This window comes from Zonotrichia leucophrys, chromosome 4A, assembly GCF_028769735.1.
Source record: "Zonotrichia leucophrys gambelii isolate GWCS_2022_RI chromosome 4A, RI_Zleu_2.0, whole genome shotgun sequence".
Lineage (NCBI taxonomy): Eukaryota > Metazoa > Chordata > Aves > Passeriformes > Passerellidae > Zonotrichia > Zonotrichia leucophrys.
The window spans coordinates 5,470,223-5,495,201 of record NC_088174.1 but is presented as its reverse complement, the minus strand read 5'-3'; the positions used below and the strand labels follow the sequence as shown (position 1 = coordinate 5,495,201).

The 24,979-nt window shown below is 37.9% G+C and overlaps 1 long non-coding RNA gene across 2 annotated transcripts in view; it reads right to left on the bottom strand.

The window, feature by feature from the left end:
* Positions 1-8,924: 8,924 nt before the first annotated feature.
* Positions 8,925-24,979, bottom strand: part of LOC135447730 (uncharacterized) — an 81,243-nt gene continuing 65,188 nt past the window's right edge. The window contains exons 4-6 of one of the 2 annotated variants that reach the window (XR_010440275.1): positions 13,652-13,894; positions 10,834-10,969; positions 8,925-9,054 (exon numbers count right to left, since the gene is read on the bottom strand). This is a non-coding gene — a long non-coding RNA (uncharacterized LOC135447730). The remainder of the gene's footprint in view (positions 9,055-10,833; positions 10,970-13,651; positions 13,895-24,979) is intronic. The other variant, XR_010440276.1, reaches the window with a different exon arrangement.

Here is a 24,979-nt window from a genome sequence, read left to right as displayed (position 1 = left end):
GGGCAGGCCTGTTCCTAATCTTTGCTAATTAGCACAGCTGCTTACTACAATTCAAACTGAATTTTTTCTAAGCAGTTAATTTTAGTAGATTTTGTTGCTTTGTTTTTTGAGGTTTTTTTTTTTTTTAAGGCATAGATTGGCCTGACAGAAGGATAACCAACACTTTGCAAAGTGCAGTAGTTAAAAGTAATACACAGTGAGGAAAAAAAGTCAATATAATTTAGTGCTTTCCCATCTAGTTCTGCTCCCAGTGGAATGCATGCAAAACAGCAGCAACAAACAAATCACCCTAATAAACTTTTGGTGAGAAGGATGTTGGATAGCTTTTTTAGAAGCTTGGACTTCAATTAAGGCTTTCAGGCAAATCTCCTCTGTGGGTGTCCTGTGGTGCCTGAAGCACAAGGTCAGGATGAGTTGCTCCAGTATTTCAGTCCAAAAGAACTACACACACTTTAATTCTACTGAATTTTTTTGCATCTTCTAGAATGCCTAAAATAAAATACAGTTTTCCTTCAGTCCTCGTTTAATCAGGGGAAAGAAACAAAACCCTATGAAAAGCAATTCAATTTTTCTTATTCAGTCACCTTCTGGAGTGTTTTTCTGGTTTGTTTCTGTGTTAGTACTTCTAGCCTGACATTATAAGCACTTTGCATAAGCACACCTTGGTCTCACAGAGATTGAAATGACTGAAAGTGTCTTAATAAATTTTAGATGACTTTTAGAAAATCACTCCTCTTTTCAAAAGTGTTGTCAAAACTGAAATTAAACATCTAGAAAGCTCAGAGCTGATGCTGTGCCAGGAGCAGTATCTGAATTTCTTTAGAAGGATATGCAAAGACCTTTCTACTGAGCCCTGCAGTCCCATTTCACTGCATTACCTATTTACTTTAAGAGACTAGACTCAAATATTGCTTTAAAAATCTTAAACTGTGCACTGAGCTACAAAATCACCAGCCTTGTTCACACTGAGGAGAGTGATAACAGCTACACACATGACTCATGAGCCCAAGTGACACCATTCCCTTGTGGGGGCTCTTTTACAAGAGAGAGTTTTCAGCAGCAGTCAGGAAAGATCAGGCAAGATGATGGGCAAGGACGTGATCCAGCTCCCACTGAAATCTCTCTGAATGTTCCCATTTGCTTCAGCAACTTGGAAAACACAGAATATTCTGCTGGAGTGATGCTAACAGAAAACATTCAGCTGGTACTGATGACTGCATGGCTGGAGAGCCTGCCAAAGATATCTCTTAGTAAGGGTGGAAAGTGTTGTGAATTGACTCAAATTCTTGCAGACTGATTCCTTATCTGGGTTATGAGGCAAAAAGAAGAAAAGTTTAAATACTTTTCATCTCCAGCACCTTAGTCATCATCCTTCCTATGCAAGAGGAGTGTGAAAAATGAGAGTTTCCTCTGTAGATAGTGGGTGGTGGTAGGATTGCCACTGTTTTTATAGAATTTTCCTTACAGAGGCCAAAACCCAGCAAGTATATTGCACACAGCTTCTTTAGCAGTGCAACAGAATGTTTCATAAACTGAGCTGCTATTGCTCCTGCCAGCACTTTAAAGGAATCTCAGTCTGCAGTGGAGATGCAGCGACTCCAATGGTCCGGTCCAACTGCAGCTCCAAGGGGTCTTAAATGAGATGAACATTCAAATTAGGTAGTTCTCTGTCTGATGGAGAATCTGATATGCAAAATTATAATTTCAGGAATTGGCAGGTTCCCCTTGGCTTGCAGTTTTGCCTGTTTTGCTCTCTCATATTTCACAGAATGAGAAATTCCTAAACTTGGCAGCCAGGAATGCATGAATAGGAGGACAATAATTCAGTAATTACTTCAGAAACAAAACAGGGAGGATTCCTGCTCTGATCTGTCTTCACTCTCTACTCAGAAAGCTTAGGATATAGAAATAATACCCTCTGTTTAGAAGCTGAAATAGGGTACAAAGAAGTAAATGAATTAGAAATGTAACTGCAGGTCCTAGAGAAATTAATAACAGCAAATGTGTTATTTATATTATAATGCAAGGAAATTCTATGCTATTCAGAATAAAAAATGTCCATTATCCAAGGAAACACACCATAAATTGAAGCGTACATAATTTTTACAAAACCCCTAATGGTCTGTTCTACATTCATATGAATACAATTTTTTTCCCAAATTCCTAACAAGAATGTTTGCTGCAATTAATTTGGTTTCTTGGTCTTCTTTCATGAACCATATTTACTTCTTTGATTCCAAGAAAAGTTGGACCTAGACCAACAGAGGGAGACTTCTATATTTTTAGTGCCCTAAAGAACTGAGTCAAAAATTGGCAGTAGATATTTTCCTTGAAGAAAAATTAGTATTTTTTGGCCATGAAATTCACAGGATTCATTTCTACTGCATTCACTCTTTATTTACTCTCAATAAATGCACCAGAGAGGATGATTTCAATAGTCTGGAAATTTTGAAGTTCTTACTTATTTCCTGACCATTCCATATGAAATACTGGCTTATGCCATTAGTATAGATAAGAGTATGGTCTTTTAGCAGTTAATAGTGTTTTGGAGTGAATATCTTATTATTTTAATTGGAAAGCACTGATGTTTATTAATGAATGAGTTAAAGAATGGCTATCCAATGTCTGCACACAACTCATTTTCCATCTTAAAAAAAAAAAATAATATTTATATGTACATACATATTTATTCTGAGGGGTAAGATTCATTGCTGATAAGATGGATGAAGGAAATCACCTTGCCTTAATTTCAGAAAGACATTAAAATTTCTTTAATTACTCAAAATTCTTTGTTAAACTGATAGCGATTAAGGACAATGCTGTAGTAAGATAATAGGTGTGATATATTTGACAAAGAGCAATATTTCATTTGAATACAATAAACAGGGACAACATAATTTAGTCTTCTTATAATTTAGACAAATGCAAGGTAAATTGGTAAATTAGAAATAATTGCCCTTAAGTTACTATGATGATTTTCTAATCAAAATGTAACTAGATTCTTTTCAAATTTAGAATATGGCTATCCCTAAGGTGAGAGGAGAACACTGCATTATGGAAAGGAGAATGTTACACCTATTGCAATACAAAAGCTAAAGAACCTCCTTCATCTTATTTACTGCATCTACAGCAGTGCTTTTATACCACCTTAATTGAGTGCTAATTGACTGCTATTTGCATCCTATGAAGAGTGGTTTTCTTCATCACAGCCAGCCACATGGAGGGTTTTATTCCAGCAACTGCAAATTGATCCTCACCAGAATTTCCCAAGATTTTCCCCTCTGATATTCCTGTCAGCTATTAGCTCCTTTATTCTATTTCAAACAAGCACACACAGCTTTTCTTCCTCTCACTTAAAGTCAGGCACAAGAATGCTCACATAAATTTACTTGTCAAATCCAGCAAGAAAAGGCAGAATAGCAGCAATAAACATGTATTTACCACATTCAGTGTGTGCTAAATCTTAAAAAGCAGGTAAGGTGCTACACAGAGCAAATATCTGGGATTTTCAGTGCAGCCAACCACTACACTTAGTGCATTTTGTGCTCCTCTCCTTGCAATGTTACACTGAAACATCTCATTGAAAATCCTCGAGATGAACAGAACTTTTCAATTATCTTTATTTCTTTTTCATTCCCAGTCTTCTGGAAGCCTTCTCAAAGTCAGAGAATATTTGTAGCTGAAGAAATGGGTAATTTGTTGAGCACTGCTGGTGATGGACACCATGCCTTACACCTTTTCATGGTATTGTGAATTCTGTACAAACCCAGGCTGTGCCTTGCTTGTCTTAATGTCAGCAGCTGTTCGAGCCTGCCCTGCACCTTCAGAATAAAGCTCCTCCCTGCCCTGACTCCTCGGCTGCACTCATTTATCACTCCCTCGCGGGGATTTCCTTTCCACAGAGCTCCTGTGTGCTGCAGGATGTGTTTGGCATGGGAAGCAGCGCGCGCCCCGCTGTGCTGTGCAAACCCCTCATCCCAGGGCTGCTTCTCACTGGAACCTTGCACTGGGGCAGCTGGCACAGGAGCAGCAGCAAAAGGGATAGAATCATTTCCATCCCACATTTCAGAGCAGCTGGATTCTTTTCTTTTTAGACAAGCTGCTGGAAAAGAATCTTCATGCTGCCGCTGGTTCCTCAGGATGCCCCATGAGATGTGGATATACAGAAACTTGATGGACAGAATGCTCTGCACAGCAGAACTCATTGTGCAACAAGGGATTTACCCTGCACCAAATTATGTTATTAATTATGTTACAATTTAAAACTGTACTGCTATTTAAGTGTTGCATAAGATCTCCACAAGATGCAGATACTCCAGACATCCATTAACTGTTTTAAGGATTCTTACGTCAGGATTTAAAGGCTTAAAAATGTCCTCTAGATGTTATTTAGTTTATAATAACAGCTAGAGACATTATTATTACAATTATTTCTCCTAACTGCACAACATAAAACTACTCCCTTTGACAAAGATGTCTTTAACTAGAGAAGACAAATGGCTGGGACAGTAACAGAGAGAGATAAAGAAGAGAAATTTTTGAGTTTACAACGTAAAAGTGCAAAAATCTCTAAACATTATGTGAACCACCTGAATCCCTTCCCATGGCTCCATTCACTCAGCACACATTAGTCATTCTCATAGTATAACAGTTTTTTGTTTTTTATTCTTTTCCTTTTCTTCAAACAATTCAGATATTATATGAATTTTATTTTATTTCTTAACACTGGCACAGGTTCCTAGAGAGATGTTCAACGCCCCAAGCCTGTCACTGTTTGAGAGGCATTTGGATAATTCAAATTAACATTGTTCTAATTTTTTCAGCCCTGGATTGGTCAAAGAGTTGGATATGATGATTCTTTTAAGTCTCTTCCAACTGAAACATTCTATTCTATTTCCACTGCACATTTGCAAGTAATGTGACATCACTGAGGAAGGAAATGAAACACTTACCTTGATTTGCATCATATATTCTACAAGGTACACATTTTCTACACCCACCCTTCTCCCTTTGTTTCCCTATCAGAGCTCCTCAGTGCTTCACAGGAAGTTCTGTACCCTTAACTGAAATTGAGTAAAAAAATTCTGAAGGAGGAAAAAAACCTCTTCCATAGTTGTGACCTTACCAAGGAACATTTCGACCTCTCTTTTACAAGAGCACAAAAGACTGGAAAAAGGGGAGATCAACAAAGCTGCTGCTAGGAGCTGACAGGATGATCATCTGTGTACTCAGAGCCACTGACAGACAGAATTTCCTGCAGCTCTCATCTCCCTGCAGGAGCAGAGATCAGAGGCAGCTCTGTCCCAGCTCACCACCACTCTTGGGCACAGCTTGGTGAATGCTGGTGAAGCAATGATGCACATCTTGGCAGGGTGGGTATGGGGCTGCAAGGAACTTGGATTTGTCCTCACGTAGCAAGAAATGAAGGAACAGATCCACTGATCACACAGGGTTTATGAGTAAATAATTAATTTTTCCTACAAGATAAAATCCTTAAGAATACCTCCTCCTGCAGAATGCTGTAAATTCCTATCACCTGTTTCATATTTTCTGTGTATTCTTTTACATGATTCTAGGAATCATCTCTTGTTCTCACTGCCTACTCCATTTTTCCTCTCTTTGGGAAAAAAATACGTTTTTCCTCTCCTCTCAGTTCAGTTAAGTAATCAACTGTCCTGAGGTTAAACAAGAGTAGGGCATGAATGCATTTTAATGGTGCAAATTATCTTGGGTCTGACATGACAAAAGCTAATCTGACAGTCTTTTATGAATTGTTAGAGTCAGATATACAGACAGCAATTTTCATAATACCAAAGATTATTCAAAAGCTATATAGATAAATTATACAGATATCAGCTTCCATTATTAAAAATATATACTTCCATTTTCATCTCCCAGTACAGCCTATTAAGATATTTAAACCTACAGAATTACATTTTATTTTGCAGATAAAGAATATGTTCAGGGAATAAATTTGTGGACCTGTTAGTCCACACTTTTCACTGACCTGCCACATTGACAACCATTTCAAGTAAACATGATATGGACAACATTTAATCTATATTTTACCTATATTGACAAGCAGGATTATTCATCAGCCTAAAATTAAGCACCAGTGGAAGAATGGAAGAATTATATGTTTGCTTAATCTCTTCATAAAATCAATAAAATTAAAGTGCCCAGGGAAATAATAAGTTTACTCTCACTGAACTTCCCAGCTACAGCACCAAGACTGCTAGGAAAGGAAATTAACAAAACACCAAAACTTACAACTGAGTAAAGATGTGTGAAGGTGTCTCAGCTGAGGATAAATATCTATAAGGGCATGAGACTTTTCTAAAGAAACAAGTTAAACATCAAGAATTGCTAAAAGCAAAGGACAGACAGTCAGCATCAGCCAAAGTAACATAGAAAATGCAAAATCTGCCCAGCAAGCCCCATTTGAGAGATAATTGGGGAGCACAGTATTCATCAAGAACAGTTTTAGGCAAAAAGGAGAGCTACTGTCACATCTCTTTGTAATCATGCCTTTCTGTAAAACAATCCAAAATTATTTTTGCTCATTTTCCATTCTGCTGTCTCTGCAAGCAAAAAAAAAGTTCTATTACACCAAATGCAGCATTCTTTGGCTTTAGGTGAGCAGGAAAAATTGATAAGGTCTAACAATGAGCTTGGCAAGAAGGTAAGAGCTACCTGAGACCTAAAACTAGCAGGGTTGGGCAGAAACATTTCCTTCCTGCTGCAAGGCAAGAGTGGAGTGTCCCCTGGGGCTGATGTGCAGCATTTTGGGATCACATTTGTCCCACCATCAACAACTCTCATCTGCTCTTGGCTGCCAATGCTGAATTTCACGGATCTGCTCTGCATTCTCTATTAACTCTTTCATCTCTAGCTCATGGCCAAAAGCTTTCCTGAGCTCTGCAGCAAACAGATATCTTTCATTTCCCCTGAATTACTTTGCCTCAACCTGCCATAAAGTGGCTGAACCCTGTGGACAATCCACTTTTTTGCTGTCCCATCACTGAGCAGCCAAATCCATCATGACATTTCCAGGTGCTTTTGAGTTCCACACTGGAATGCTATCAGATGTAGATAAGATTGTTTTTTAAAACAACCAAAGCCCCAGATGTGGCCAGAGGCATGATTCAGGTGGGAAAAGCTGCTCTGTGTATGGATTTTACAGGGTCAAGGCATACTGGGCTTATGGCAAACACTTTAGCTTGGAAAAATCTGGAAATGAAGCAATAGCACAACATCAGCTGCTCTGATCATGTCTGAGATCAAAAGCAGCCATTTCAGCAATCTTTTCTGCTGTCATTATGAGGGAAGTGAGCTCTTACTCTCTCTGCTGCTAGAAGACATAAAAGTCCATTAAGGCAATTTTGTCACATAGAGAAGAAAACCTAAAATTTTGACACAGTCTTAACTCTGTTATGAAGCCAAATCCCACTAAATCCCCAACATATTCATCAAATAAAACAAAAGTAAGATCAACAGGTGGGGAAAAACATAAACTTCTTCATATTTTTGATAATATCTTTCAATTGATAAAAATTAAGTTGTTTTTTTTCTTTTTAACTGCTATTGCTATTTCACATTCATGGAATATTTTAGCAAGGATTTTATTATGAAGTGAAGTATTTGCCTACCTGCTACACACATGTGTAGCAGGTAGGCAAATGTTTCACTCCATAACAAAATCATTCAGCCCATTCAGTAATCATTCAACCCTAAATTAATTTACAATTTAAGAGAAAAGGAACCAAAATCTACCATCAGAAAAATAGGGAGGATTTCTTACATTGTCTCTTTTAAATAGCTGAATCTTTGGGGGGTTTTTTGACCATCAAGAAAACAGTAGAAAATGTGTTGTCATGTTGGATTTAAACCTGTGAAAGGGGAACTTAGACTCAAGTTATTACATAGTGCACTTACTTTATTGTACAGGAGCAGTCAATAAATTAAAATGCTTGTTATGTTGAATGGAACTTGTGGCACAACTTAGATTCAGGCTTTCAGCCAAATCCTTCCCTCTTTAAAATTTCCTATGGAACTTCAGCTTCAGGATGTTTGTATGGTTCAAACAGGGCACAGATGTGCCCAACATGCAATCAGTGCCTGTTCTTTATCTCATTGATGCATGATGCTGGGTGTGGATTAATGAAATATTTATCAGATAGGATAATTTCAACCTTGTTTTTGAACCTAAGAAACTCTTTCTGTTCTCTTTATTACAGTAGCCTTCAATGAGACTATAAAAAGATAATTTGGGTAACTATTCCTTTCTAAACACCAGCAAACCTCATTCTGGTGGTGCATAATTTATTTTGGGGCCTCACATGGATAGTCCATGCTCCATGACCAGGAGTGCACTTATTCCTGAATCTGACTTAGAGCAAGATCCTGGGTTTGCAGAGGAAACTCAATAAGTCATAGTCAACAGAATGCACACAGAGGTCTTTGTGAGCCAGACAAGTTTTCATTTTAGAGCTCTTATTAGATTTCTGGGGTACCCAGAATGGTGGCAGGAGAAGGGAGATGGGAGGATGTATGAAAGGAAGTAAAGGAACATCCAGGTCCCACTTTCTTGCAGCGTTCTGAATTTAAGATGTTTCCTCCTGTAGATTTTGCAAGCAATCTCCTTTTTGGTGCCTCACCTGAACTTCCCAGGCTTAGACTCCCTGCAGGCTCTCCAGTTCACCTGAGGACAGCACGAAATATCCTGGAGCTGCTTCTTGTGTTGCTTTTTCAGGTGGTAACACATAGGCAATTTAATAGTCACAGAGCACTACAAGAAACAGATCAGGGCTTATACAAAGAATTGTGAACATGTGTAGCTCAGTTTGGCTGTAGCCAAAAAGTTGCTTAGTTAAACCACTTAAAGAACACAAACCTGTAGCAAGCAACCATTTCTTCAAAAGATTCTGGATCTTTACTCTCTGCTTCTGCCCCCAGCTGCAGCTGCTATTACCTTCTGCAATGTCATCTATATTTATTCCTTCACATCTTCCTCCCCTCTCACATCTTTTCCTTCTAGTAATTGCATGAGAGAACCTGTGGAACCAGCGATTTATCCTGCTAGCTTTGATATCACTTTCAAATTCTGTCTCACAGCATAGGGAAATCTGACATTTTAATGATGCAGCTACCTTAAACTGCCCAGCAACTTTCCTCTAAAGTTGCTCTGTTTTGTACACCTGTGACTCTCTTTATGTAAGGCAAGACATTAGAGTACATTTTAAAGCATTTCCCACTTTGGTTCTAACTAGTCCTGCTTTTCTCTAAAGCCAAAAATAGAGAGAGCTCTCGTGCAAGTCACTGGAAGAGAACTATGTAATTTTAGGAAGCCACAGATCTACCTGCAGCCAAACTAAATTTATCTCCCAGAAAGGGCATATCCCCAAGTCCTTTCACTACTTAGACAGGAAAGCCAAGCTTTTAAAAAGTTTATTCCTTCCTTGTACCTTTCTTTTGGCTCAATTATCTGATTGATAAATTGATTTTGTAACAGACCCAAAGTACTACATGTTTCTTTTGCATCTGAATATCTCTTTTCCTCTTTGGACTGTCAATCTATGTAGGAGCATGCTGTGATCACAAATGATTTTTTCTTTCACTCATACAACTATTATTGTTAATGGTTTTCAGTTATTAACCTTGGGATTGCATCAACTTCAGAAGACTGATGGAAAAATTTTGCTCCAGAAGTCAAAATATAAACCAAGATAAGATCCAACTCAAATATTGTTTTGGAGACTGGCATGTTTATTTCACTGTCTATTTACATTTAAAAAGACAAGAACTCAAAAAGCATTAAAAAATCCAAAGCCAAAAATTAAACTGGTTTTTTTCTGTTCTAAAAACCTCCAAGATTTCCATGTTTTCTGTTAGTGAGTAGTGTTTTCAAAATCCAGACTCAAATTTTCACACTAATATAGGCCTTTCCAGAGGTTTAGTAGTACCCAATCAATGTCCTAAACCTCCATATTAAGGTGCTTACATATGCACCAATATTTTATTTTCTACATAGTAGATATTATAAAAACATTGTAGTTAATAATGTACTTTAATGCTGCCATGCATTGAATCTTTCTTTGCAATCCTGAAATCAAAGGCTTAATTACCTGATATGCCAGGCACTGGTTTTGTTTGTTTGTTTGTTTTGTTTGAGGGAGGGTGTTTTCCTTTAGTTAAGCATCCATTGTGTTTCGATGTATTGGAATTTCACAAGTTTTTCAAAACACTCTTTCATAAATGAGTCTGTATTAGCTACCACTACTATTTAGATGTCAAAAAGTTGGCTGTTACAATTGGTAATAAAAATACTTCAGTGCATAAAATAACACTGATTTTAAATGTTTTTAGTTTATTTTAATGTTATCATCAAGGCACATTTTCAGTTCATATCTTCTTCTTTTTAAATTACACCAATGTTTGTATGGCATTAAATCTCCATTTCCATTACAAAAATTTTCTGTTGATTTTGACTTCCATATGGATAAATGTACTGCAATAATAAAAGCCAGCTGTTAGTGCTTCCACACTTTCATCTTTTTAATGAATATCCCAAAAAATATGGGAGTGCCAAGCACCTCCTGCAAACTGACATCAGCAAACTGGGGTGGTGAGATTTGTTTCTCATGGAAAATGGCTTCCATATTATTTAAATTTACATCAAACATATCAATCTTATTTGAAGCCTTGCCTTATACTCAAAAATTATTCATCTGTATAGAAGAACTCTTCCTACAGCCTGATTACAGCAGTGGCTGTACCCAATTACATTTGTGAAAAATCCTTCTCCAAAACCCTTTTATTCAAAAGCACTCTTACCAAAACTAAGATGGTTCAAGAAGTTTTGCAATCTCCATTTGCAGTGTACTGAACTTCTGTTTTCAGTCCTCAAATAGCTGAAAACTCTTCAACAATGGTGTCATTTCCTCTTTGCTCAAATATTACAGTGAGATCCCTTAGGAAAAGTACAGGAGTACCAGTAACTCACATGGAAGTGCATTCACATGATCCAGATGGTGATGGAGGAAGATTTATGAGGATGTAAAGTATCAGCTAGCTCCATACAAAATAGAGGTGAGGAAAATTTACTACTTCATTCTGAAATATTTTGACTTGTTTTTGTCTATAGATAAAGAACGTCTGCTTGCACTGGCCAAAAAAAAAAAAAATAAAGTTTTCCTCTATCTGAAAAAAGCCATTACTTTTCATCCATGCAAGGTAAAAGAAAAAAAAAGTCAGCTAGGTAGCTAAATTTTGCAGTTATATGGACATTTGTATCTCATAGACTGACAAGGATTTTTGCTCAAATAACATGGTCTACAGGATACCACATTTATAGTTCTCTGAGAACACAACATTTTACTCTGAATTGCATAAACAGTAGTTATCCTTTCTTAGCTGGAGATGCTACTGCAAAAGTAATTCCCAAAAATATCACAATCTGATACCTGAAGTGCAGCTAAAGCCTGCAGGGTGCTTCTGATAAGTCTAGAAACCAGAAAGTTGTTTAACTTATTCATGAGAATCCCCACACTACCAGGAGAAGACTGATGAACACTAATACACAAGAAACATGGACTTAGAGCCATCAGCCAAATTGGTTCTAAATTTTGGTGGCTTTGTTTGTACTCCACTATATATATTTATTAAGTTATATTTTCTTCACTGTAAGTCACATCAGGGTTTCTGCAGGAACATAGGCTGCCCACTGTTATATTGACATTTATTGTCAGTTTTATTTGCAGTTTTATGTGTGCCATTTCAGATACTTGCTCTATTTCTAAATATTTTCCAACACAATATTTGTGTCATGGTGCCCTTGCCAAAACAATTCTTATTCTAAAAATGGGAATTTATTCTATTTGATTTATGCCATCTCAGATGTGACTGATGGAAGCTCTAATGGTGGGTAATATCTCACATCCTGTGGTGCATCTCTTATGAGCACAGCACACATTGCTCACATATTGTGTACTGTAAATACTGCCAAATAAACTTTGCTGGACTTGTCAGCAAAGAATGAAATAAAATTCCTCAGTGATAGCAGTTCAAATATTCCATTTAGGTAGTCAGCACCACTTATGTGGGAGCTGTTTAACTACATTTGCTTGCAAATCAAACAGAAATCAAGAAACTTTGAAGTTATTTGTTGACTTCACAGTAACAGACACAAAGAACATCCAGGAGGAGTAAAACCAGCAAAGCCTTGTTGGGGAAAGAGCTCAGCCTCTTCCAGCACTCAGGCTGCAGTGCTCCCATTCTCACCAAGCAGCAATTATCCTCCAAGCCCAGCAGCAGCTAAAAGTTGGCAACAACTAGAAATACATTTATAAATGCTTGAATTTTTTTCATTCTGTAGTTACTGAACTGAGTGAGAGCTGGAAGTCTTGAAAATATGAGGCTAAATACTTGATACAGCCCTCAGAAAAGGTTCTCCAACTTTATATAACCATTATATATACTTGAACAAGAGAGGGGTTTGGCCTTGACAGGACTGGTTTTGTTGCAGAAAATCGAGTGCTGATGTTTGTTTTCTAAAGTTTAAAAATTCCAACTGTTTAAACAAAGATCTGTTTGACATGGAGAAAGTATCAAAAAATGCAGAAATACAGGGAAATAAAGGTGTAAGAGTTTTCACTGATGATACTGAAGTATTTCAGAGTGCTAAAAAAGGAGAGTTGGCTGAAAAAATACTGCAAGAAGACCTCAAAATACTGAGCAGTCAGGTGGCAAAACAACAGGATAACATGCATGGTGATAAATATTAAAGCAAAAAAATAGACATGCACTGAAAGGCAAGGAAGCCCCAACTGCACAAAGGCAGTGAAAGACAAAGGCATGAAAGAGGAAATAGCTAAAAGTCCAAAATTACCAAGTAGTGTTCAACGCCCCAATTTAAGGAAAGGATTTAAAAAGAAAAAAAAACAAAAAACCCACCAAAAAACAAAAACAAAAACCCTAAAAAATCTTTGTTATTGTTGTGTATGGACCAGCAAACTGCCTGCAATCAAGCTGCTGGAAAAGGAAAACAGATTATGACTTTCTAAAATCTAAAAGAAATGGCTGCAGAGGGGTGGTAGATGTCTTCATAAGTTATAATGTGAAATAGCTAATCTTAGATGGGAAGTTTAAAGTAGAGAAATAGCAGAACTTAATCACACCTACTGTAGTTAAATGCTATTACTAATTGCCTCAAGATTGGTGCAGATAGCAACACTTTACCTAAGTTCAAAAAGTGTCTAGATAAACTCACAGAAGGAAAACATCCCCTATGGCTTATTAAACTCGAATGTGACAGTTCTGACTGAGCCTCTCATTTGCCTGAGGAAAGACAGAGTATTTGATGATACCTGGGAAATAAAGTTTAAAAAATTATGCAAAATAATACAATATCTACCAACTTAATGGGAATACAGTGCTAAGAAATTTAAGTAAAAAATGGAGACAGTAACACCAGAAGGCGATGTGATGTAACTCATGTCAACAAAACATAAAATATATTAAAGACATTACAAATGAGTCATAGACAAACTCTGTATCTATGTTCAAGATGATCAACTCTTGAAGTTGTTTGAAAGTTTTCTTTCTTAAAGAAGCTTTCAGTAGAATTTAGTTAGTGAGATAAGATCTACATTACCTTAATTTGCTCTGGTTTTAAACTGCAGTAACAACATAATGAAGCATAGATTATATCCTCTAATTTCCTAAAATGGGTAAACAATGGTTACAGCTGAATGTCAGGAATTTTGGAGAAAGCTGTTTGAAGTACAGATTGTTTCATCAGTTCCCACTCATTTAAGCCATTAGGATCCTTAGGAGCAGCTACCAGATGAGTTCATCCATCCATGAAGGTCATCACAGCACCCTCTCAGATGAGCACCTGAAACAGTCAATGAAATCCAAACATCACCTCCTTAAACCCCAATCCTCATATGCCATATGCCAGAATTTAAGGCATGGAGAGCTGGTACCCAAGTAATTTTGGGTTGGTATTTTCCTTCCTTTCACTTGACATTCCTTCTATTAGCTGCTGTCCGAGAGACAGGACACGAAATCCAGCTGATCTTTGGTGGGATGCAGCACAGGTGCTCCCATACTCAGCAGTTTTCAGTTTTATATTACCTTATTGCACAGTCCTTATATTAACAAGCAAAAAACCACCAGCTCCATTCCCCACATTTTTAATGATATTGCTTAGCAAGGAGAATATCTCACCATTTAGGATAAAGAAATGGAGAAGAGAGGAATACAGGCTTTATTTTCCTTAAAACCACATAATAGTTGAAATGTTGCCAAGTACCCCTTTCATTTCTTTTACTATTAACATTTTGTTCCCTCCTTCTTGCTCCTTTGCCTTTAAATCTTCTTTAAAATCCTGCTTTGGATGTCCCAGTCATAGGGATATCTCTGAGAGCAGGGTCTCTGTACCTGCTGTGGGCACTGAAGCTGTACCAGGTAACCCATGCAAGGAACTTTAATTTGGGTTTCCTATCTGAGGGGAGGGTCAGGCTGCTAAAGCCAGTGTTAAAGCCATTTTTCCTGTGTAAAATATGAAAGTAGACAGAGATTAATCAGTGCCATGTCACAAGTGCTGACAAACCTTCATTAATAAAATCAGCAAACACTTTAGAAACATTATGTATTCTAAATGGAGCACAGCAGAGTGGATCCAAAGGATACCCAGAGGCCAAGGGATTGCCACTCAATTGTCCTGCATGCAGCAGTTTGCACTTACTAGTAAAGAATTGCACTCAAAATCCACAGCTCTGCACTGGAATTCAATATTTTCATCCTACCCTTTTGTACACAGGCATGTGTGGGTATTTTAAACAGAGAATCAAAGAGAACTCTGAGATTGGTTTCCCTAATGGGGAAGGCAGGGCAGCAAAATTTTCCAGTAGTAGAGATCATATTTTCAAAAATAATACAGTTATGTACTGTGGTGCTTTGCAACAGGTCCAAATACACACACTTATTGAAATTAAAGTAATTCATCACATTGATCTAAATGACAGTGATGAATCAAAGAAAAAAGAAATCTTTACATCTTCCTGGAAATAGCAACAAAGCAAAACAGAAACTACTTCTATATATAAAGCATTGATCAATATGATTTGTGGGAGGCTAATATACCTGACTGCCTAGTCTAGATTTCCATTTGTATTAAAGAGGAAACTTTTCTGGCCTGCAGATGCACAAACTGCAATTATAGGCTAGAGGCTCCCATTATAATTTTTAGAGCATAGAATGTTATCATTCAGATATCTCTGTCAGTGCCAGCAGTAGGACTACTGACATATGGTTAGAGAACAGAAGCCTACTTTTTAAACTCAAGGTATTGTCTGGTCAAATGCTTTTAGTTATAAATGATTTACAGGGCTGTTACCATCAGCAGATTACTCTGCAACATCTTCCTGAGAATACCCTGCACACCTTGTGAGCTCCACAAGGATGCTGTGCCATAACCCTGCTGCTGTGAACAGTGCAGGGGATTTATTGGCTCTCTGTGAATCCCCAGGTGAATTGTAGGCCAGTGACCTGTGAGGAGATCATCACCCTGTGCCTCTCGGTTCTTTTAGAGCAGAAACTGTCAAAAAGACTCTTCCTCTCACAGAATGCTACATGTGACACCAAGCAAATGCTGAGGGCATTAGGTTTCCCCTGACTTGCTGATCCATTAAAAAATTATCATCTATCACAATTCTATTCCTTGCAGTGTTTTTTTCTATTACAAAGAACCCCTAAAAAAAAGCTTGGGTTTTCAAATCCCTGTTCTGTGCTTACTGGAGAATAGAAAAGGCCCTTTCTATCCTTGTATTGTGGCAAAGGAGGAGATGATCACATTGTCCTTCCAGAGACAACAGTGAAGCTTTTAATAGCAATGTTTGACAACCCATGCTCCAAAACACCCCCTCCAAAGCAAAGGTTCAAGCATGACCTTTAATTCTCCCTTTATCAGGAGCAAAAGACCTTTCCAGAAATATTTAGCCCAGTGGCACTCATTTTGTATTAGCCCTTGCTCATTCAAGCTTCTTGAATACATCTGGAGGGTCCTTCAACAAGTTTTTGACACTATTTATGGAACCCTTCCGACAGCTCATTAGGGGAATTCATGAGCTTTCCCAAACATGCCTAGAGACTCATGTTCACTCAGGGTTCAGAGTTAGCTAACAGATTGCTGCAGCTCTAATTAAAATGTAAAGTCATTCAAAGCACACAACCTTTGGCAAATCAAATGCGCCAACTGATTTAAAAAAAAAATAAAAATCGTTTCGATTGTAAGAATAGTTTGCCAAAATATTATGTTTGCTCCTAATGGAAATGAGCAGCAAATTTATATCACACAGCAGTGAAAAGCTGAGTGGGAAAAAGGCAGTTTTAGCTAGTGACAGCATATGAAAGAGACTCCTTGTTGTGGTGAAGAGATTATTAAAACACATTTTTAACACAAACTACCATGATCTCTGGATGGAATTTCTAATGAAGCACACATTTTAGCCTTCTGATAATATTATTGCTGTTAAAAGCGTTTCAATGAAATCCCAAAGCACGGCTATAATTGCAATGCTTCACAGGGAAGTGATTTCCAAACCCAAAATTGAGGTCAAAGGCCAACAACATTCCCACTAACACCAAACATTTCTCTCCATATGATTTCAACATAACTTATAGCTGTACATCTCATATCCACTCTAAGCAGGGGGAGTAATTTCACTGTATATTAGATTCAATTGGAATGGCAGTTTCTACAAATATTTGTTGCCCTAAAGAGGTTGAAAGAAACAAAGCAAATAGAGACAAAGAGTATTCAGGAAAGGTTGAAGCATTGTAGAACAGAGCTGTGTGGTTGTTATTATTGAGACCAAGCTCATGTTCATTCCTTGAATACCAAGCTCACTTGTATTTCCAAATATACTGGGAGACACATATGGCAAAAATACATCATTGTGTAGAATTCTGTATTTCCCTATTACAAAAAAATATCAAGGGCATTTACATTAAAAAAATAAGCTTTGTAAAATGTACAAAGAAACAGGCATAACAGAAAGGAAAATATAAGCAACAAACAAAAATAATGGAAGATTCTCTTCAGAGTCTCTATAAAAATCCACAGAAACTCACCTGTCACATGGGCTATCTTTAAAATAGCATGAACCTAAAATCTGTCTCATACACTGATTTAGCTGTTGAGGAAATACATGCACATGACTGATTCATTCTTGCAAAGTGCAAGTCCTGTTTAGAAAGAGGATACATCACTGCAAACTTCTACATTAGTTAGAAAAAGTGCAAAAAACATGCCACAAATTTTAGAACACCCAACATTTTATTTCTAGCATAAGGATAATTTGTAGTTTATGGTCTTCCTTCACTGTTTCTCTGCTTCTTTTCACTTTCTCCAACAACAGAAGAGACTAATGAGATTCCGGCTGTCAGAAAGCAGCAGAATTGAGTCACTTTCTCACCACTGGCTCCCTCTCTTGAGGACTCAGTGAATTGGGGTCTCATCAGCTCATAAATATGAGGATGCAGAGGGTGACCAGTAATGCATCACCCACGGCCTGCAGCAGCTGATGTGAAGAACAATTTTGCCTTGTTCCAGCAGTAAAGAAATCTATGGGATTAGACTGGTGTGTGTCTCACTTGCAGAGCTTCCCAGCCAAAGTTCTCTCTCTTATGTGTCAATGAATACAATGCAAAGCACATTTTCCCTTCCAAAAGCTCATGTTGCAGCAACTTCCAGATGAGAGCTGCTCTCACACAGCTAATGCATGGCACAAACACCAGCTGCTTAGCAGCACATGCTGCAAATAACTCATGAAATCCATATTCTTGGTCTTACATCCAGTGAACAAGCTGACAAAGGAATTTTCTCTGATTTAAGGGTTTCTCTCTCTCTAAATTGATGGCTTGAAACACATTGATCCTCAGACTTTTAAGCAGGTGCTTAAATTTCAGTGTTGCACTAAAATACATCGACTTCAATGAGACATAACTGAGGCTGAAGTGAGGAAAAGGGCTCTGAGTGAGCAGGGAGAAGCAGTCCTGGAAAAATTACTGCAACATTCACCAGCATAGGCACAACACAAACTGCATCTCTATCTGCACTCTCAAGCTGGTGACTCCTTTGCTATCTGACTTGTTAAAATAAGACGAGGGAGAAGTTACTTTTCCCATGAAAAAATTTGTAAATCAGAATTTTTGCATGGAGAAAAAAATGTTTGAGAGGCTTCATGACTGATTCTCAGCAGGTAAATGAGTTACTGGTGGCCTGGCCCAACTCTAACTACTGTCAGTGCCCTTCACAGATAGATTTTACTCTGCTGTTTGTGTTATATTGTAAAAGAAACAAATAAATACTTCACTTGAAAACTAAACAAAAAATAAAACTCATTAAATTTCTGGTTGATAGGGTTAGCATTCCTTTGCCTGCCTTCCCTCCTCTTTAAGATCTCCCATGAAAATGCAAATTCATGTATAACTGTGTATTGTGAAAATGTGCTCCACTGGGTGTTTAACCACCCTGCCTCTGCAGCCCTGACACTCTGTGGCTCGTCAGCATATTCCTTCAGCATTGAACTCAATGATGTTCCTCAGTTCAGCAAATATTTTATTTTTCTCCAGTGCCAGAAAATAAGTGAGCATAACAATAAGTTTAAAATATTTTCAGTACAAGTGGCCTTTTATCTCCCACCTCTTTTCCTGTATTCTTTTACATGTGTTATATAATCAGGGGACAAAGTCATTTCTCCTGTAAATAAACATTTCTGCTTTTATTTTTCTAAAGGTGCTTTTCAGGATCTCACATTGGTTTTTCTTTAACTGCATTTCAATTAATCTTTATGAACAGTAGGGAAAATGAAACTTGGGTTTGAGATATTTGATTTCTTTTCATCCCTGTCCTTCCCTTCCTGAGGGCTGCCATGCATTCACACACAATGGAGAGGGCCCACAAGGATAAAATTCCATCCAGGCATTTGCTGATGAGCTGCATGACAATGAAATTGCTGAACCCTCCCTGCACACCTCTCAAAGGCTCTCCTTGCATTGCCCTTACACAACCCATGTCTTTCTTTTCTGAAATATTTGACCTGGATCCTACTTCTGGTGAACCACAGGGGTGGGAGGGCAGTAGGGACTCTGATTCAGATTTGTTTAACCTACCATGGTTATTATTCTCCATTATTGTCAAAAAGGCTTTGTTCAGATCTCAGGTGTGTAAGACAAGAGGGAAACAAAAGCTCAGTGCATGTCACTGTGAATGAGCAATCAGTGCTGGGAGGAGCTGGATGGGTTTGAGGGAAAGGTTGGATAATCCATGGAAGGACCATGGTTAACCCCAGTTCATGACTGCTCCCAGCTGAGAATTTGGATATCCTCACCCATTCAAAACACTTGGGACCACAGACCTTCCTGAAGCTACTTCATCCCAGATTCAGAAGCAGCAGAGTTCCTTAGGATTTCTGTTTCTTGTCTTTACAAGCAGAAAAGCCTGGTCCCATGCTCCAAGAGCCTGAACCCCTGGCTGTGGCACCAGCCCCAGGATTTGCTGATTCACCAGAATGGACAAGCCCTTTCAAATCCTTCACTTTGCCTGGGAGGGAGGACTGATGAAAACTCTGCCTGCCCTCTGGATCCTCTGCTCTTCAGAGCAGTCCCTGGCCACTTTATGGTGAGAGCTGGGCCAGGGAATCTGATAAATTACATCTAATAGGGTACCTGACCCTTGGAGCTGCAAATGCTCTCCTTCCTTTTCCCTCTTTCTTTTATTTTTAAAAAGTTCATAGGAACATTTATTCCAGCCTCTGAACATAATCACTGAGTTTCATAAAGAACAAGATTCCCACAAGGCCTCATAAAAGTTATTCTCAGTATTACGGTTCTACTTCAAACAGGAAAAAAAGCCATTTTACAATAACCTTGCTGTCACAAAGTGCTTACAGCCAGGGTGTTCACTGGGAATAATCCATAATAAAAAGGAACCCTTTGGGACTGTCTGTCCAATTGCCACATATAAAACAAAGCAGAAAATAAAGTGTTGCATGTTTAACTGTACCTCCAGCTACTGACACCCGCAGTGTCAAAAATAAGGGAAGGAATAAAAAGATAGTCTAATTAGATAGCGCTCTCTGAAGTGCTGCTCTTAGTGGGTTTTATTTGCTTTGCATCACATATTTTAGTTCCAATTTCTTCTTTTTTTTTTGTGCCTTTTTTGTTTTGGTTTTTGTGGGCTTTTCTGTTTGTTTGTTTGGAGGGGTTTTGTCTCAAATTATCCCTACTTCCAATGCAGTCTGAGCAACTAATACAGATCCTTTGTAATCCATGTGGAATTTAGCATGTGCAAATGCTGGGCAGGTGGTGGAGAGGGACCTTGAACACCAAAGTGAAAGAGCCCAAATTAACCCCCACAGTTCTAATCCTCTCAAACTTTGTGGCTGTGGTACCCCTGAAAAGAAACATCATTTTACTTCAATTCTGTGCTTTTTAAAAACAGGTATATATGTAATGACATGGGCAGCTAAGACATGAATCTCCAATAGCCAAATCCATAGAGGATACAAAGGAAAAAAATCCATAAAGCAATATTAGGGTTTCTTTCACATCAGCTGGCAGCTTCATCTTAGGTCCGCCTCATTCGGACACTAATTTTTGCTTTTAAAACCAGGTGTTTTTATTAATTTGCATAATGGGAAGGCTCCTTTCTGTCTGCCCTGCCTTATTCCTCTCCTGAAGTGCAAAATCCTATGCACCAATGACCATCATCAAAAGGCCATGAATTTGCTAGAGACCTTTCATTCTTTGACAATTCCCAGGTTCTGCACTAAGTCTTCCTTCAGCTGCTGTCAGTATCTCTGCTGGACACACCCACATTTTAACACAGTCAGCTTGAAGTTGATGCCTGAGAGTTACTGTACCAAGTAGAAAAATAGAAGTCACAGATATTTCCCACAATTATTTTCCAGGTTTTTCCTGGAATTTCCTGAGTTAACATCTATTTCAAACAGGATAGAATCTTTGCTTCCTTGGAATCAACTGGAAATGTTTTGAACCTTTCAACAAAGCAGATGCATGGCAGACACACTACTACTTAAACCAGAGGGAAGATGATTGAATTTTTATCCATCTCTAGGGGAGAAGTATCCAGATCAGGATGCAGAAAAAAGCAAGAAGGAAGAATTTGTTTTATTGTCCTTGGGCCTATCTACTTGTTCCTACTAATGAGACTCTTCTAAAATTTAAAAATTATATCTCACAAGTTCTAATTTTTGGTCAAATTCTGAATCTTTCTCTCTCTCATTCATTCTGTCAGAAATAGATGGACAAATCTTGTCTAAATGGAAAATAACTATGGGAGATGATGACTTCCAGAAATTCCCCAATCACTGTGTAATTTAATCTTCAGAATAAAATTACCTTTATTTCCATATTGCAAGAGAGTGTAATGGAATGCATATTTCCATGAGCTTAGGCTTTAAAAAGAAACTAAGTACATTGATGAATATGCTTTTCATTCTTTTCAATAATCAGATTATGATCACACAAGCAGCTTCAGAGTTTGGATGACGATGTAATAATTCATCCATGGCACTGTCAATGACACTTGGCTTTTGGCCTCATGCTTAAACCATGTTAGCTATAAATTACTATTTTATAATTCATGCCTTGTTGCTTAAGAAAGAAATTATTGGAGCATAATAACTGTAAAATTGTATTCAACTACTGGTTTTATTCACTCAGTTAAGTATTTTCAGCACCCTTCCAATTAATGCTTGGATCAAAAAATGAAGTAAGGGGATAATATGTACTTGAGAATTTTTGATATTCACTACCATTGTCTTTTTAAGAGACCAGGGAATCACACAATAGAGAGAAATGCTAGATGGGATTTATGGCAGTTCTACAGAAAAAAAATTGTTGCCTACAATAGACATTTCTAGCACTGAATAAACATCAGCTAAAAGATGATATTTAACAGTCTGTTACAGCTTTCTATAGAAAGACTTTCCTTCTGCTTGAGAAACAAAGGCTGTCAGAAAACTGCTAAATGCAATATGTCTGACCATATCAAGTAAGAAAACAAAAAAATCAAACTTACTGTGAAAACATTTACAATAGAGCAGCATTGTAAAGCAACTTGGGTGGCTTAATTTCAGTAAACTATTTCAATTAATTATCTGCAGTGATTTATACCTGTAGGACATGCTGTCCTAGTGAGCCATATCTGCCACTGGGAGAAGCAACGTTCCACAGACAAATGTGGAATGGCTAAATATGAGCAGAAAGAGCTTAAAATCATTACAGATAGACAAGGAACAAGAAATTACACCTGACTCCATTTTTAAAGGATATGCCTACAAAAGTGATGCTGTGAAGTTCAGAGTATGAGGCTGATGTGGAACCAGCTTTCTGCAAGTACCTGCTCAAAAACTCTTTAGCTAAGGAGCCCAGAATAGAGAGGATCTTTTCCAGACATGGGTGAGCAGAGTGTTCTGCTCTTCTTGGCCTCTCACTTCAGGAATTTAGCAGAAGAGACCAGCAGATTGCCTTCAAACTTTAGTGAATTTTTCCTCTTGGAAGCCATAATGCTGCTTATGGATCTTTTGCTTTTCATAGCATGCCACACTGTTCTTTTCTTTTTCAGCAGGAGCTAAAAAAGTTTAATATTATTTCAAGCTGTCTGACTCTTTCTTCCTCAATTATGTTATTAAAGAATTGCAGCTATCAGCAAAGAAACTTGAAATAAAAATATCTGGGTTGTCCTGCACACAGTGTTTTCAAAAGACAGTTTGCAGCAGCATCTCTATCATATTTTGCACCTCTGCCTAGGAAATCTTGCTAATGCAGGTGACAGTGACATATTAAACCTGAGAATTCACTAAGATCAGAATGAAAATGAAGAGGAAAACATGGCAGAGCTGCAATTGCAAGCAAACAGAAATCACTTGTCCAATGTTTGACAAAGTCTTCCTGCTCTCTGACCATATTAACATGATTTAGCAATGCAGCTGCACACTAAGGTGGAGATTCTGCAGAGCAAGGCACCATCCTTTACATTCAGAGTGTTTGGAATAATGAACATCCTTCTCCAAAGCTGAACTGGAATCAATCCTAAGCAAAATTAAGTGATTCTGGATTAAAACATGTGGTGTTGTTCAGGCAGCAAAGGAGAATTTCAAGTCTGAATAATAAGTTATTTACCAGAGTATTGGAATTTGACAACAATTAAACAAAGATCAGAAGAACAGTACAGACAGAAGGAGTAGAACATCTTTCTGTGTGTGAGGCTGATCACAAATTCATCCTAACAAATTCCTTCATATTTCATTCCAAACTTTTTACATGTTTGGTCACACCTCTACAGATGTTCATCTTTACTCCTTAGAGTGTTGATATATTATGAAGCAGAAGGCATAGAAAAATGGAAACCCATTTTTTAAATCTTTCCCAATTAGCATTTAAGCAAAAGGAATCTCCAAGACACCCCAAACCAAAGAAAATAAAACAAGCAACCTCTCCCCAAATGAAACAGAACACTCCTCATAAAAACCAACCAAACAGCAACAAATCAAAAATAACTCCATAAATTTTGTATCCTAGAGAACAAAAAAGGCCTTCTCTTATAACAATTTATATTTTGTCTTGGAAAATTTGATAAATGCTCTTTAAGTAAAATTTTCTTTCAAGCTAGGTTAAAGGATTTAGGTAGAAAATATCCATATAGAAGCTACGTAGTTCTATAATTAATGGAACTAGACTCATGGCATTATTTCATATCTCAGATGATAATATGTCAAGTAAGCTCCTATTATTCCAGCATCACTTCTTATTCTGCAGAATTCTGGGGTTTCATTAATCATGCTGAAGTGCAGCAATTATTTTTGAAATGTCTCCTGTGCGGTACAATTGTTTTTTACTCTATCTTGCTATTTTTTACTCTCATGCTTAAACTATTTTCTATTTTCACACCTGGAGCTTTTGCCTTCATTTTCATGTCCTTTGCCAGTCTTTGTTCACAGTGGCAAAGCATTTCCCCTGTTACAGCTCTGACACAGAGCAATCATTCATGTCACAGCATATTGAGTTTATTTACACACAATTGTACCACATCAAGCTTTCCATTATCCTACAGCAGTGATCTCAGCACAAGCACACACAGCTGATAATGATGATATCCAGAGAGTTTCCCCCTCTATTTCAGAGCACAAACTTCCTTTTGGCAGCCTACTGTGATCATTCAGGGCAATATCAAGGTTTCTGCCTCACACATATGATTTCTCTTTTCCAAAAGCATGACAGGAAATTCTGTCTATGCCACCTATCACCAATGGGGTGTTTGTAGCTGACTTCTAAGTGATACCTCTGGAATGTGAATATGACAAATATCAGACAACCCCCAGGGAATGACCTGCATTATAACCCAGGGATATCAGAGTCCTACATCTGCAGCCAGACCACTGACTTCACTGAGGGTCCCTTTTCTCTTTTTGCTCTACTCATTCAATTCCCCTAACAGTGCGATGAGAGCTGCCTCACAAAACAGCTTTTGGAGAATTGGAAGCCTGAATGGGACAGCACTCCCACATCAGAAGAGATCAAGGCAGTGCTGGCTGTAGAGGGCTGTGCAGGTTATGTAGAAAATGCAGAAAAGGTTTTGAAGTGGAACAGGCAGGAAAAGAACCCCAGCTCCTGAGTTTGCAGATCAAGGTCTTTGTGGCACAGCGCAATGTAGCAGAGAAAACATGTCAAAATTTGACTTCACCTCAAGTTTATAGATCTTCTCAGGGGTGATCTCTCCCACTACATCTACTCCCTCTGGACTGTCAGGATTCAGGGTCACAGAGAATCTTTTGAATTTTGTAAATTTAAGGGAGCTTGAATGATCATATCATGAATGATCACCAACCTCTCCAGCACCAGCATCACCTAAGCAATCTGATTAAGCAAACACACTGCAATAATCCAT